This window comes from Ochotona princeps, chromosome Y, assembly GCF_030435755.1.
Source record: "Ochotona princeps isolate mOchPri1 chromosome Y, mOchPri1.hap1, whole genome shotgun sequence".
NCBI classification, from domain to species: Eukaryota; Metazoa; Chordata; class Mammalia; order Lagomorpha; family Ochotonidae; genus Ochotona; species Ochotona princeps.
This window is the reverse complement of record NC_080866.1, coordinates 10,524,803-10,539,074: the sequence shown is the minus strand read 5'-3', so window position 1 is coordinate 10,539,074 and position 14,272 is coordinate 10,524,803. Positions and strand designations below refer to the sequence as shown.

The 14,272-nt window shown below is 41.2% G+C and overlaps 1 pseudogene; it reads right to left on the bottom strand.

Moving 5' to 3' along the window:
* Positions 1–207: 207 nt before the first annotated feature.
* The window catches only part of LOC131478752 (histone-lysine N-methyltransferase PRDM7-like), a 58,999-nt pseudogene continuing 44,934 nt past the window's right edge, over positions 208–14,272 (bottom strand).

Below are 14,272 nucleotides of genomic sequence, written 5' to 3'. Positions count from 1 at the left end.
TTTGTTTTTGCTAAATGGAAATCACATTTGAATTGAACTTTGGCAGCCCTTACAATACATTTGACTCTTTAGAGTTGAATCACAAATATTCCCAAGGGGACTCCTTTGCTTATTTCAACACAACAGTGCTACTTACCTCTCACTGTTGTGAGCTCTTTCTTTTTCTTCCATTCTTTTTCTTCTCATTGTTTCCCTTGATACCCAGCTTCTGGCCATACTCATCCCCATACCATATTAGCAGCTCACAGCCTGGTGTGATGACCTGGTAGGTGCGGTAAAATATCTGCCTGTGGTACTGGAAGGCCACCAAATTCTGCTCCTCATCATTGCGGGCACAGTTCACATACCTGGGGTGGAGATAAATGCTGAGTTTGCATGCTCTGTCACGTTCACATCTCATGTGCTCTGTAATAGCCTCCACCCTGCTTGAATATCAATTCTGCAAGAGCTCTCCCAGAAAACATATACCTCTCTCATGAGATCACTGAATTCCCAGGTACAAGTTGTAGATACAGTGTTCATTGTGATAAGCATGCTTTCTTCCTTCCTTCCTCACTAGTCATCCTCAAAACCCAAGCCCACCTTACTCCCACCTTGACTGCCATGAAGCACACAGAGTTTCCCTAAACTCCAAATTTCATTCAGTTTTCTGCTACAGAATTGGATGAGTAGACACACTTCTTGCATCTAGCTTTCCACACATGCTCCACAACTCAGCTTTCCCAAAGGCAATCCTTTGGAGTCCTTTCTCTTGGACCTTTCTCCTGGATTTTGGGAGTCCAAGATCCAGATCCAGAAATGTAGAGGAGTCTTCCTTGATTCTTATCCTCTCACTGAACTGCTCACAGAAACCCTTGTCCAGATGCAGCTTTCTTCTCTCATCCACATCCCAGGTTTGGTTTTGTTTTGCTTAATTGATAAAGTTTAGTATTTTATTTTTATTTTTATTTGAGAAGCAGAGAAGCATAGAGCACAAGGGGCAAAAGACAGAGATGCCAGGAGAACGGGTGGAATGGGGACACAGAAAGGACACAGTGGCAGGCAGGAGCTTCAACCAGGTCTTCCACGTGGGCACAGAGGTCAAAGATTGAGGACATTCTCCAAAACTTCCCTGGATGCATGGGGAAGCCACTGGTTTGGCAGTAGAGCAACCAGTACTTGGGATGCAGGCTTCACAGTCACTGCCTTAGCCCACTGCATGACAATGCCTGTCCCCAGAACCTGGCTGTTTCCTCTATTTTTTTTTCTGTCTTTCACTGTCTCATCGATTGAAGGTCTTATGTCTGAAGTTGTTCTGACATTGTATAATTGTCAAAAGACTAAGAAACATTACTGCCAGGCACCAATTACATGGAATCTCCATGTATTTAGGAAATTTTTGACACTGGAAGGGCTTAATCAATGCTAATTAGAGAAAGAGTGAGTCTAATGGCCCCAGTGGATCTAGATTCCTCAAGGCCCATCTTTGTGTTCTGTTTATTAGGCATTGTGATTTATGTTATGGTAAGAAAGCAAGAATTAACAGAATCAAAGATGAAAAAGGCAACATAACAACAGAAACCGCAACCATTAAGGACATAATTAGAAATTACTACAAAGCACTGTACTCCAACAAATCAGAAGACCAACAAGAAATGGAAAAGTTCTTAGGCTCACACCACCTGCCAAAACTTAGCTCAGAGGCAACAAACGAACTGAACAAACCCATAACTGAAGCAGAGATTGAATCAGTGATTAAAGATCTCCGATCAAAGAAAAGCCAGGCCCTGATGAAAACGCTACAGAATTCTACAAAACATTCCGAACACAACTAACCCCAATCCTCTACAAACTCTTCAAAACAATAGAAAAGGAAGCAACCCTGACAAACTCGTTCTATGAAGTCAACATTACCTTAATCCGAAAACCAGACAGAAAACCAACAGAGAAAGAAAACTACAGACCTATCTCTTTGATGAATATTGTTGCTAAGATTCTCAACAAAATCCTAGGAAATAGAATTCAAAAACACATCGGACAGATCATTCATTCAGATTAGGTAGGATTCATCCCTGGAATGCAGGGATGGTTCAACATCCGGAAATCCATATATGTGATACACCACATCCAAAAACTGAAAAACAAAAATCACATGATCGTATCAATAGACGCAGAAAAAGCTTTCGACATAATCCAACACCACTTCCTGCTAAAAACCCTAACCAAGGTAGGCATTGATGGAATAAACCACAACATAAGCAAAGCAATATCTGAAAAACACAACGCCAGCATCATACTGAATGGAGAAATACTGGAACCCTTCCCATTGAGATCTGGAACAAGACAGGGATGTCCACTTCTTCCAACTATTCAACATAGTCCTAGAGGTTCTCGCTGAGGTCATAAGACAAGAAAAAGCAATCAGAGGAATCCAAATGGGAAACAAGTCAAGCTCTCACTGTACACTCTCATCATACACTAAGATCAAATCTAAATGGATAACAGATCTAAACCTACATCAAGAAACCTTCAAACCTTTGGAAGAAAAGGTTGGAAATACTCTGCAAGATCTGGGGTTAGGTCCATACTTCCTAAAAAGGACACCAAAGGCAATAGCAATCAAGACCAGAATAAACAAAAGGGATTTCATCAAACTAAGAAGCTTCTGTACAGCAGGGAAATAATCAACAAAGTAACAAAGTAACCCACAGAATGGGATAAGATATTTACGCACTACATAGGTGATAGAATATACAAAGAGCTACAAAACAACCAAAATGTCAAAACAAACAAGCCACTCAAGAAATGGGCATGGGAAATGGGCAGACACTTCACAAAAGAACAAACCCAAATGGCAAATAAACATACGAAAAAATGCTCAAGTTCCCTGGCTTTTAATTGATTGGGATGATACTCTGCTGGCTCTGCCTGCCGTGAGAGAGGATATGCCTAAGAAGCCGTTGAACTTGGCTGGACAAAAAGATGTGGGTTTCTATGTTTGGTATATGCTTGCAATGGAGGAATCTCAACTGAACTTGAACTGTGGTTATGCAAAATGTGGAGGAATCCACTATGGTGGGAGGGTTTGGGGAGGAGTGGGGAGAATCCAAGTACCTATGAAACTGTGTTACATAACGCAATGTAATTAATGAATAAAAAAAAGCAATAGTATTTATATAGAATATGCTTTTAGAAACAGGTCATGACATTCACAGGTCATTAGAATAAACATGAAAGAGGACATATGATGCATAATTCATGGAGGAAAATAAGGAGAAAGGAAAGTGATCTTGTCTTGGAGAGAAATATCCTGTGTAGTTGTAACATGCCATGGCTCTTACCTCATCCAGTTGGCCAAAGAAGTATCCTTTCCATCCACGTATTCATAGCTGTTCCTGCCCTTGGCTATCTGAGTTTCAAAAAAATAGGTTAATACGTTTCTGAAATGGGTGTAGTTCAGCAGAATTATTAACAACTCTATCCTCATGTTCTGAGACATTACATGACTCCAACACATGTTGAGATTTTACATAATGTCGGTACACATTTATTCTGGTTTATTTCCCTACAGTAGAAGCCCATAGAGGAGAATGCCACTGCTTTATTTTTAACAGCCCAGTGATTTTCTCTAGGCTAATATTTATTTATTTTTTGGAATTATTTATTTTTATTACAAAGTCAGATGTACAGAGAAGAGGAGACAGAGAGAGAGATTGGAAGGTCTACGATCTGATGAGCCACTCCCACAACTAACCACAGCAGCCGGTACTGTGCCGATCCAAAGCTGGGAACCAGGAAACTCTTTGGGGTCTCCCATGCAGATGCAGGGTGCCAAGGCGTGGCTGTCCTCAACTGCTATCCTAGGCCACAAACAGGGAGCTGGATGGCAAGTGGAACTGCTGGTATTAGAAAGAGTGCCCAGTTTTGATCCCAGCAGGTTCAAAGTGAGGACTTTAGCCACAAGGCCACGACACCGAGCCCTATGCTAATCTTTACAGCCTGGCTGATCATGTTGGCTCAACTCATGCCATAATGTGTAGAAGGACACATGAACCAGTCTCATGCTAGGCAGGTGAAAAGCCATCAGACTGGAAAGGGATGTGCTTCTTACCTGCCAGCTGTACCCACTGTCAGCTTCCTCTTCCACTTCTGTGATCTTGCCCTCAAAAGGACCAAAGTGCAACTCCAAAGGCAGATCAGATGCTTCATTAAATACTCCAAGCCCAGCTTCCGGAATGCTCGATGGGCCAACTCGAAGTCCAGTGGGCACACTGAGGAGAGCACGACTAGGATGTCCCTTTTCCACTGGATTGTCCTTTAGAAACACGGGGGGTCCATGAGCAGCACAGCTCTTCAGGAAGCAGATCTGACACTTCTCACAATCTGGAGGTGAGAGTGGAAGGGATGAGGAACATATACCAAACGTTGCTGGCTATAGAGAGTATCAGAAGCAGTCAAGTGTTCACATCACTCAGTCTCAGTCTTGCACCCCAAGTTACCAGAAGACAGAATGATGTAAGACCAAATTACAAGTGGAATTTCAATTCAGACTATGGGAATTTTTTTCTTTGTGGATGTGCCAAAGGGTCACTTACACAGGTAGTCATCATCCTCAGTCTCACTGAACTCTTTGTATGTCTGACCCTTTCTTCCTTTCAAGTTGTACATCTGAAATTCTTCATTCTCATCCCTTCTTCTGAGTTCTGAGATGGAGAGACTAAGTCGGTGAAGTTATCAGTTCTTTTGGGTTTAATGTTTCAAATAAAATAAAGGGCTTTCAAGACAAGGAAAAACTGCATGGACATTTGTTTTTCATTACAATCTCTGGTTTTAATTCATTTCCCCTGAAGTTTTAATATCTGTTTATTTAAACAGCAAAGAAAGACACATCTAGAGATTGGCACAGCAGTTGAGAAAATCAGAGTATACAGAAGGCAGAGAGAGGTGGGTAGGTTCACTTTTTGAGTAACCTGGATAGCACCCAAATCAGTCTCAGATCAGAAAGCTTTATTCAGTTTTCCCAGGGGGTTGTAAGACCTCAATCACTTATCTCCTCACCAAGTGTTACTAATTTGTATATCAACAATTTGCTAGAGTCAGAGATAGGGTCAGTTCTGGAACCCAGGCACTCTGCCACGGGAAACAGGCATATTAACTAGTATCTTCACTCCTAGAACAACTGACTTCCTCTCCATGAAGTGTCTGCATATAGGCTAAGTAACCTGATCCCACCTTTTTGTTTTAGATCATCCCCAAAGAGCTTAAAATGTAATCATGTTTCTAGAGGCTCTATTTATTTTGTGTTGAGTGTGACCCAAGCATGCAATTGCATCCCTCACAGCTTGACCATCCTCATCAAGTTTCACGTTCGTTAGGCTTCCTAGTAGGCCTAGAGAGACAACTCCTGAAATTATTTTCTTACCAAGTTTTGTGTAGAGTGCTGTCCTGAGCTGTTTGATTCCTTAGGATGGAACACTGCTTTCCAGCCCTTCTTTGAGCCAGTTGTGTTTAGTAAATTTGCAGTTCCTGATGATTCCTTCGTACTGATTTCATTATGTAAAGGCCCGCTGGACTTTCCCTTTAATGAGAAAGTAACATGTTTTTTTAAACTAACTGTTCAGTGCATTTGTCCTTTGGGATTGCAAAGTGTTTTCAGGTACATGGCATTCTTTAAAGTATCAGCAAACATGGGAACATATGAAGTGATTGAATACTGAAGGGAAAAGCAGTGTCTGTGTTTCTAGTGTATTTGGGGATAGATCACATCATTTGAGGCTGTTTCTCTCTAGATGGTTTTCAATTTCCTCTGCACAAATGAAAGTGGAAAAGGGGAGAACATTTAGAAAGATAATCTGGAGGACAATATTCGTGAAAGCAGGTTGGTAGGGCTTCTTTAGGAAAGTATGTCTTATCAACCTGTGGACCGTGAAGGAAAAATATAGGAAAGCACAGACAGGATGAAATACAACTGGAGAATTTGGTGGCATGCATGAGGTTAGAAAGAGGTGAAATCAGATGATTGTTCAAAAAGTAAGATGGTGATAAAAGCTGAAAATGACAATATCCTGAGCATAATTGATATGAGGATTGGATAAGCTGGTGCCTATATCAATTGGCTTGAGCCCAGGTGTACTGTTAGATACGTCTCCACAGCTACTCTTGTTGACCTGTAAATTGGCATACATGTAGCTAAAGTTCATTTTGAGATATTACATACTCATTAATTTGATTTAGTAATATCTATACTGCTACGACCAGTTTACCATGTTTTTATAGCTGAAACCCAAGTCATACATACATATATCATGCATATGATACATATAGCAGATATGTATAAGATATATTTATCTTAAGAATTCCATGGACTTGCTTTTCTGTTTTATCAGAAAATGTTGAATGAATTTTCCAGAAAATTTGGGGAAGTTCTTCATGACCCAAACTCTGCCAAAATTTTGGAGAAATATTTGTAATCAACTGGACACTCAAAAGTCATGTTGTATTGTCTAAGCAACAGGAAACAAAAATAATTGCAAACATTGGAAGGACTGCGTACTTAGTACCCAGAGAAAGAGGATGTTGTTTTGTCCTACAAGAATGAGGACATGAGTTCAAGATACAATTCTGTTTAATGTATGAGTGAACACAGAGGGAAGTTTAAATTACTGCCTGTTTGATACATTCTCAGCATTAAAGCCTGGAGTCTTCAGGCTTGGAGGTTCTCTCTCTCTCTCTCCAGTAAGATTTCATGTTAATTCGTAAGGAACATTTCCAGAGGGAAAGAGAGACAACTATTATCAGTCCACTGGATCATTCCCAAGTGATGGCTACAGCCAGAGCCAGGCTGATCTGAAGCCCAGAACCAGGAGCCTCCTCCAGGTCTCCCACGTGGTGCCATGGTCGTAAGGCTTTGGGCCATCCTACACTGCTTTCCCAGGCCATCAGCAGGGAACTGGATGGGAAGTGGAACAGCTGGGAAATGAACTGGCTTCCACATGGGACCTCGGAGTGTGCAAGGTGAGGATTTAGCCACTAGGCCCTTGCAGACTTTCTCTGCTCTAAATAAAGTCCCTATGAAGGTGTGGACACCCACTCTTATCTCAAACACTTAACAGTACAATACCTCACATTCCTCAACATTTAAAGGAGTGTATTTCAGTAACTGATTCATAGGGTTGTTGGAAGGTTTAACTGTGTGTGTTGATGATAAACCTTACAACGTCTGAAAACCTGTGAAAACAACACAAGAAGTAGCGATTATTTGGCTTGTCTTGTTTAAGGTTCCTGATCATGTTAGCTATTATGAAAGACCATAACAGGAAGAAGACAGTTAATAGTATACGGTGTCCTTTCTTCGCTTACCTGTGAGGGACTTAAGAGGATCATTATTTAATGATTTATTATTATTTTCTTTTAGTGAAAGGATTTTAAGAGCTACTCACTTTCTGTTGTCTCGTATGTTTCTTTTTGCAGGTCATGCGATGAGGTTTGACTAGAAGGTGACAAGAAAGCATTGATAAATATTTCAAAACATTGCAAACTCTTAGCAGAAAAGCATTTTGGATCAGAGAGTAGTGATTCTACCTGTGATTCAGATGTGACTTGAAAATATCTTTTAACTATCACTAAGATGTATGTGTATGTGTTGAAGATTTTTATCTTTAAAACAGACCCAAAAAACAAAAGAAATCCTTCATTTCCACCTCCACTCTGACTTATGTCTATTGTGTTCAATTAAATAAAGTAATTTGATTTTCAGAATGTAACTGATGAACAATTTAGGAACAGAAAGAAATTTCCTTGAAAAGAAAGTAAAAATCATATGGAAAAATCTGTAATTAATTGCATAGTTAGTTTTTAGAAATTGAAAATAATTTCTCTAAGATCAGAAACAAGGAATGGTTTCTACATACTTGCTACTATTATTTGATCTGAAACTTTTCCTAGACAGAACAATGAGGTGAGGAAATAGCTTCTCCAATTTGGAAATGAAGCAACATGTTTTCTACATTTGCATTTGGCATGAGCTTACACATGGAAAACCCTGAAAATTCCATTAACAACCTGTGAGACTTAATAAAAAAAATAGCATAGTCATCAGAAAGAAAGAAAGTCAACACTTCCAATAAATTGTTGGGCGGCAGTTTGAGTAGTCTACAACATCAGCAACCCCATTCTTAAGCACTGGTTTCAGTTCCACCTGTCACTTTCACTTCATCACCTGGTGGTGCAATTGGGGAAGCAGGAAGTAATGGCCCTAATACTTGGGATTCTTCTACCCAAATGAAAGCTTCCGGTCTCTAATGTTGACCAGGTTCATCTGCACAGACTAGGGAGTGAATAAATGGGTAGATCTCTCTGTCTCTTTTTCACTCCCTTTCTCTGACTTTGAACAACATACACAAACCACTTATGTACAAGCTTGGTTGTACCTCCGTCTTGAATTAGTTAGTTCATGTTAACTGTCGACCGTTCATACATTTTCCACTTTTTGTCTGATTAATAGCATAGTTACTGTTCTAGGATCATATGTCAGCAGCCTCTGATGGGCACTGTTTTCAAGAGAGTAAATGGTGTTAATCAAATATTGCTGAGTTTGATGCCAAGAATGGTTTTCAGTTGCTGCTTATTTCTCCTGGCCCTCACTTTCTTGACTAGGTCTCTATTCTCAAAAGCATCAGTGTTGTCCAGGGGCTGTGAGTGCCAGCACTCGTAAGAAAGCCAGTTGAGGGGGCTCTCAGAGTTAGATTAAAGCAAAATCTTCCCTTTAGGCAATATACCTAGAAGAAGAAGTGGAAGGCAAAGCGATTCATAGCACTCCCAGGATGGACTGGGAGTATTGAGTACAGGTGAGAGGTCTGCATAGTCAGAACACAAACATCCTTGTCCATATACATCCCTGAACAGGTGGGACAAGGGGAGGGGAAACACACAGGCACAATGGGCTGATGCTGCATAGGTCTGTGTGACTTGCATGCTATATTTCCACTTCATTTTTGAAAGTAGGTCTGCTCTGACTTGCCAATCTTTGCACACTATTCCTTGGAGAACTACATGGAAACATTTTTGAAGGCATCTTGGAATGTTAGAAGACATGAGAGGTTGCTGTGTAATCACAGTGGCTACAGAAGAACAAGGTATCAGCCATGTCCTCTGGTCTAAACACAGTTGTCTATTCTGCCAATGCTAAACATCTGTTCTGAACCTCCTGTGCCAACCTCACTAACACAGCAATGTGCCCAAAACTGTCACCTCCAGATTTCCCAGTGCTGAAGCTGGGTGTGTCCAAGCTTGCTTTGGCAGGAACCTTGACACATGTGATTCTGATATCCCACTCCAACTCCTCTGTCATCAAGTAAGAATTCTGAGAGAAGGAAGATGCAGGGGCTTGCTGTGAGCTAGGTCTGAAAACCAGAAACCCAGCCATGGGTTGAAGTACCAGCTTCCCCAGAGGTGGATTATGTTTGCGGTCTCAGGTGAAACAGGGTTGGAGTTAAGATGGAAGCTTATGAGCCTGACTGAAGAGTATGTGCCTTTGGTACTTTGAGGTTACTGAAGCCTGGGTAAGTGTATGCATTATTTGAGGCTAAGCATTTGTGTGAATGAGGCTTGGGATCTCTCAAGTTGGGCAGTTTAGGACTGGCCTGGACTTTATTCAAAGGACAACTCTGTGATTGGTGACATACTGGGTGGGGGTTATGGCAGCACACCAGACTTGAGGGCAAAGGGCTCGCTCAGGCTAGTGGACATGGTCTCTCAACTGCAAAGGACCCATACTCTATCACCCTGAGGAGATTGGTAGGTGCTCAGGGTGAAGGGGCCTGTGGCACAGGCTAAGGAGAAAGGGGTCACACTACAATGCCACGGCCTGGGCTCTGGTCTATTATTCCTGCTCTCCCAAGTGCTTTTAGCCATTGCTGTCCCCTGCTGTGACACGTCGGGGATTACAGAAAATGCCAGCATGAAGTGTGAATATTCTGTATGGTACTGCTTTCCGATGATGCTATGATGAAAGCAGTAGTGCTGGTTGGCAATCTAGGAACTGGTGGTGCACGGTAGAGGAAGGAGCCACGACTATCAGTCATGGTTACCTCAGCCTTGGGTCCTGTTGGTTTGGGTGGAGCTGAGTTTACTCGCACCCAAGTCCTGGCCCTATGCACAGCACATCTGTGTCCTACTCAGGGAATAGTAAGACCTCCAAGAGTCAAGCTCAAGTCAAGCTTCAACTTCAGGATGCTGCATTTATGCTGGGCCTTTCTGGAACCAAAGCCAGACTTGTTTTCAATAGCTCAACTCCAGGCAGAAGCAACTGTGTCCTGAAAAGTCAAAATCCATGTTGTGTATTGTGTCCTGGGTATGCTGAAGCACATGTGGGCTGTTTCTGGGTGTGCCAGTGTCAATGTGTGTGATGGTTCCTGGGAGTTCAGGGTGCATATGTGTGCTATTTTCTGAAACGTCAGTATCTGATCTAATGCATATTCTTTGGTGTTCAGCACCTCTCCATGTGTACTGCTTTCTGAAAGGCTAGGGGCAATGTGTTAATTCTTTTATTGGAGGCAGGGCTCTGAGTTAGGGACTTTCCCTTTGAACCTTGGGATTAGATGTATCTTGTTTCCTTGAATTCTGGAGACTGTGCATGTGTTACTTCCTAGAAGTGTGCGATGATAGCTCTCACTTGTATTGCTCTGGCAGTGGTATTGGTCTCATTTTCAAGTCCTAAGCCATTAGTTATAGCATTATGATTGTACCTGTGAGTTGTGGAGTCTATTTTCTGTTGTTAATATCACATTGCCAGGTCTGTGTTGTAGTGAATGTGTACCTTTGCTAACCCTGATGAATCAATTCATTAAAAATGAAAATGATAAAGAAAGGAAATTGTATTGCTAGGAGTAAAATGACAAAAAGTGAAGCAGAATAAGGGAGAACTTTACAGTACAGAATCAAAATAGGAAATACATATATTTAATACTTGAGGCTATAGCTGAAGGAGAATATAAAGTATTAGTGACAGAAAAAAATAACATCAACTTAGAGAAAGATACAAATTTGAATGTCTTTGCCTTGAGTAACCACAAAAGTGTTCAGCGGAAGAGAACAAGTAAATTCAAGAGATGTATTAAATGTCACAATGAGCATAGAGAAATATAACAAATGCTAATTTATTAAAAAACATATTTTTATTGCATTTTTTAAAATTAATTATATTGCATTATGTGATACATTTTTTTTATGCACTGGGATTTTTCCCTGCCCCTCCCCAAACCCTCTCCCCACGGTGGATTGCTCCACCTTGTTGCATTTCCATAGTTCCAATTCAGTTGAGATTCTTTCATTGGATTTTTGACCAATCATAAAGTCGAGCATCTTATTGTTCTGGTAAGTTCAATGGTTTCTTGGTGAGACCATCTCTGGTCTGAAGACAGAGCCAGCAGAGTATCATCCCAATCAATTAAAAGCCACAACATAATATTTCCAATCATTTACAACATTATGGCATTAATTGACATGGTATTGGTTAATCAATATGTTAATAGGAAAATGCATGTTCTCAACAAAATTCTGTGACTTCTTCATAGACATTTCAATTTTGGTTTACATTCAACCGTGTTCTATACACCTTAAAATGGCTTAGATGGCTATTCAGCTGTCTCATGCCTATTTTCATTTTAGTCTTTAGCAGTTTATAGCATTGAAGCATGTTTTTGCTGAACCTGGCTGTTTTTCAGGTGGTCTAACTCTATAATTCTAACTGGATATATTTCAACAATTTAGGTGAGCATGTTTAGCAGGGGTGTGCAGAGAAATGTTCCATACCCTAGTGAGGAGTAACTAATCTTTGTGTCCCACACAGTGAGTTATAAGTGCATCCATGCTAACCATTTCCTGTCTGTTTCTAAGCTTTCCTTGTTGTTCTCTATCTATTTTAGTTTAGTTTGGTTTGTTGGTTTGTTTGTGTGTCTGTTTTGAGTGGCTTCTGAAGCCCTCCTGATGGTTATTACGAGAGAGGGTGGGGACCCAATGTTGGAAGCATGCAAGGACCAGAGAAATATCCTCTCCCTCATCCCGAAGAAAGTTTACTGTTCTTCTGTGTCTGCGGACCACTCAGGGTTCCTGGTTGTTGTTCCGATGACCTTGGATCCTGCAAGGCAGGACTTGGGCTTCTTCCATCCCATGTGGTAGATCCAAATGGGGGTGGTTGACCTCAGAGTTCTTGGTCTCCGAAGGCACTCCATTTCCTCATGGTCTCCTTGGCAGTAGGGATGTAGTCCGTGGTGCTCCTTGGTACTGATAGTCCTTGGTGAGTATCTGGGAGTATTAAGGGTTGGTATAAAAGCCTTCTCCTGTCCGCCTGACCACTCTGAGGTCCCCCCTGCTCTATGCATATGCCCTCCTGTTAAGAGGTTATGAGGATTACTCCTGATTCTCCTATATGCCTTTGTATATTTACAATTGTCTAATGCTAATTCGAATCTGTTTCTATGAGTTACCAGTTATGATCCTGATAGGTTATATTTCCCGTCTGCCTCACACCTTCTAGGGTGATGTAGATTTCTCTGTTCTCCCTCCCCTTTTCCAAGTATTATGCGGACTTACAAGTACATTAGGTTTAACTTTCTTGCTTTTTTTTTCTTGCATTAATATTTAGGCTTACTATTGCTGATAATCAGCAGAAATTCATCTCTGACCTACACTGGGAGTCCATTTGGGCACCATTTCTAATCCCAGTGGCCCTGCTTCTCACCCAGCTCCCTGCTTGTAGCATGGTAAGGCATTTGAAAGATGTGGGACCCTTCATCTATGGGGTAGACCTGGAATAAGCTCCTGTCTGCTTGCTTCAGGTTGCTTTAGCTCCAAACATTGCAGCTGCTTAGGGAGTGAATCAGTGAACCGATGATCTTCTCCCCTGTCTCTGCGTCTCTCTGTATATCTGATTTTCCAATGAAAATATCTTAAAAAAAAAAATATATATATATATATATATATATATATATATACTTATTTTCCAGCTGTCTTTAATCTACGTAATTACCAAATCAGGTCTAGCCCAATACAGTAACTTCTTGCTTTGTGAGAATGCTTCTTGCTTCCTGGGAAACACATTCTCACGCGGTTTTTTGTGTGTATAAATACCATGCTGTGTGCTCAAACTAAGATGATTACAATGTTTGTGGGTGATGGGATCACTCTTTTCTGAGAACTTGCTAAATTGTGTTATACAGTGCTTGCTAAGTTGCTTGCTATACTCAACCATGTGCATGCATATCCATATAAAAGCCCTATCCATTGCAACAAAAAGAGGGACACTCTTCTAGGGTTTGTCAGTGGGTGAGCAGGTGCACCAATTATGGCATATCTCTGTAAGAGTATAGAAAAATAACGTCATTGTGAATGGAGCTGAAAGCTTTTTATTTTATGCTGCCATATATTTTTGAATCTGTGTATTATTTAAAGCCATTTATTTTTATTAGAAGGAGTAACGTGGGGACTGGAAAGGGAGGAGAAAGAATAAGGTAGGTAAGGAGAAAGGGAGAGTGGGAAGGAATAGACAGTCTGGGGTAGGATAGAGGAAAATAGGTCTCTCATCTGCTGATTCAGCCCGAAATTGCTACAAAAGCCAGGAGTAGGCCATTATGATGTTCCCTGCAGGTGTGTAGGTGCCAGAGCACATTGGCTATCTTCCACTATTCTGTCACATTAGCAGGAAGCTTGATCAGAAGAGGAGCACCAAGACTCCAATCATGTCCCAAATGAAATTCTAGGATTCTGGGTGATGCTTTACCGATGCCAGACCTGGCCCTGGAGATACATATGTCATTTCACATTTTCTATAGATGCTTTGTCATATTCCCACACAGTGTTGAGTCATGCCAAGTGGAGCATAGTGCACAGAGTAATACTGTGCGTTAACATCCTACAACCAATTATTAACAAGAGAGGACATGCACTTGGACTGGAAGGGAGGATGTCCTTGTGTGAAGGGATATTAGTTTCTCTCTGATCCTGCTTCAACATATCTACTAACACAGAAATTGGGAGGCAGCAGGTGGTGGCTCCTGAGTCTAGATGTCTGTCACCTGCCTGAGAAATGCAAATGGAATCCTGATTCCAGCCTTTGGCTTAGCCTAGTTGTGGTTGTTGCACATATTTTGAGAGTGAAATAGTGCCACACAGAAGCTCAGCTACAGGGAGAACAGGTCTGCATTGAGCAGGTCACAGAACAACTGCAGGGATGACTGCAGATGCACATCTCTGGTTTTCCTTTGGAGGAACACACAGAGTAGATCTCCCATCTCTC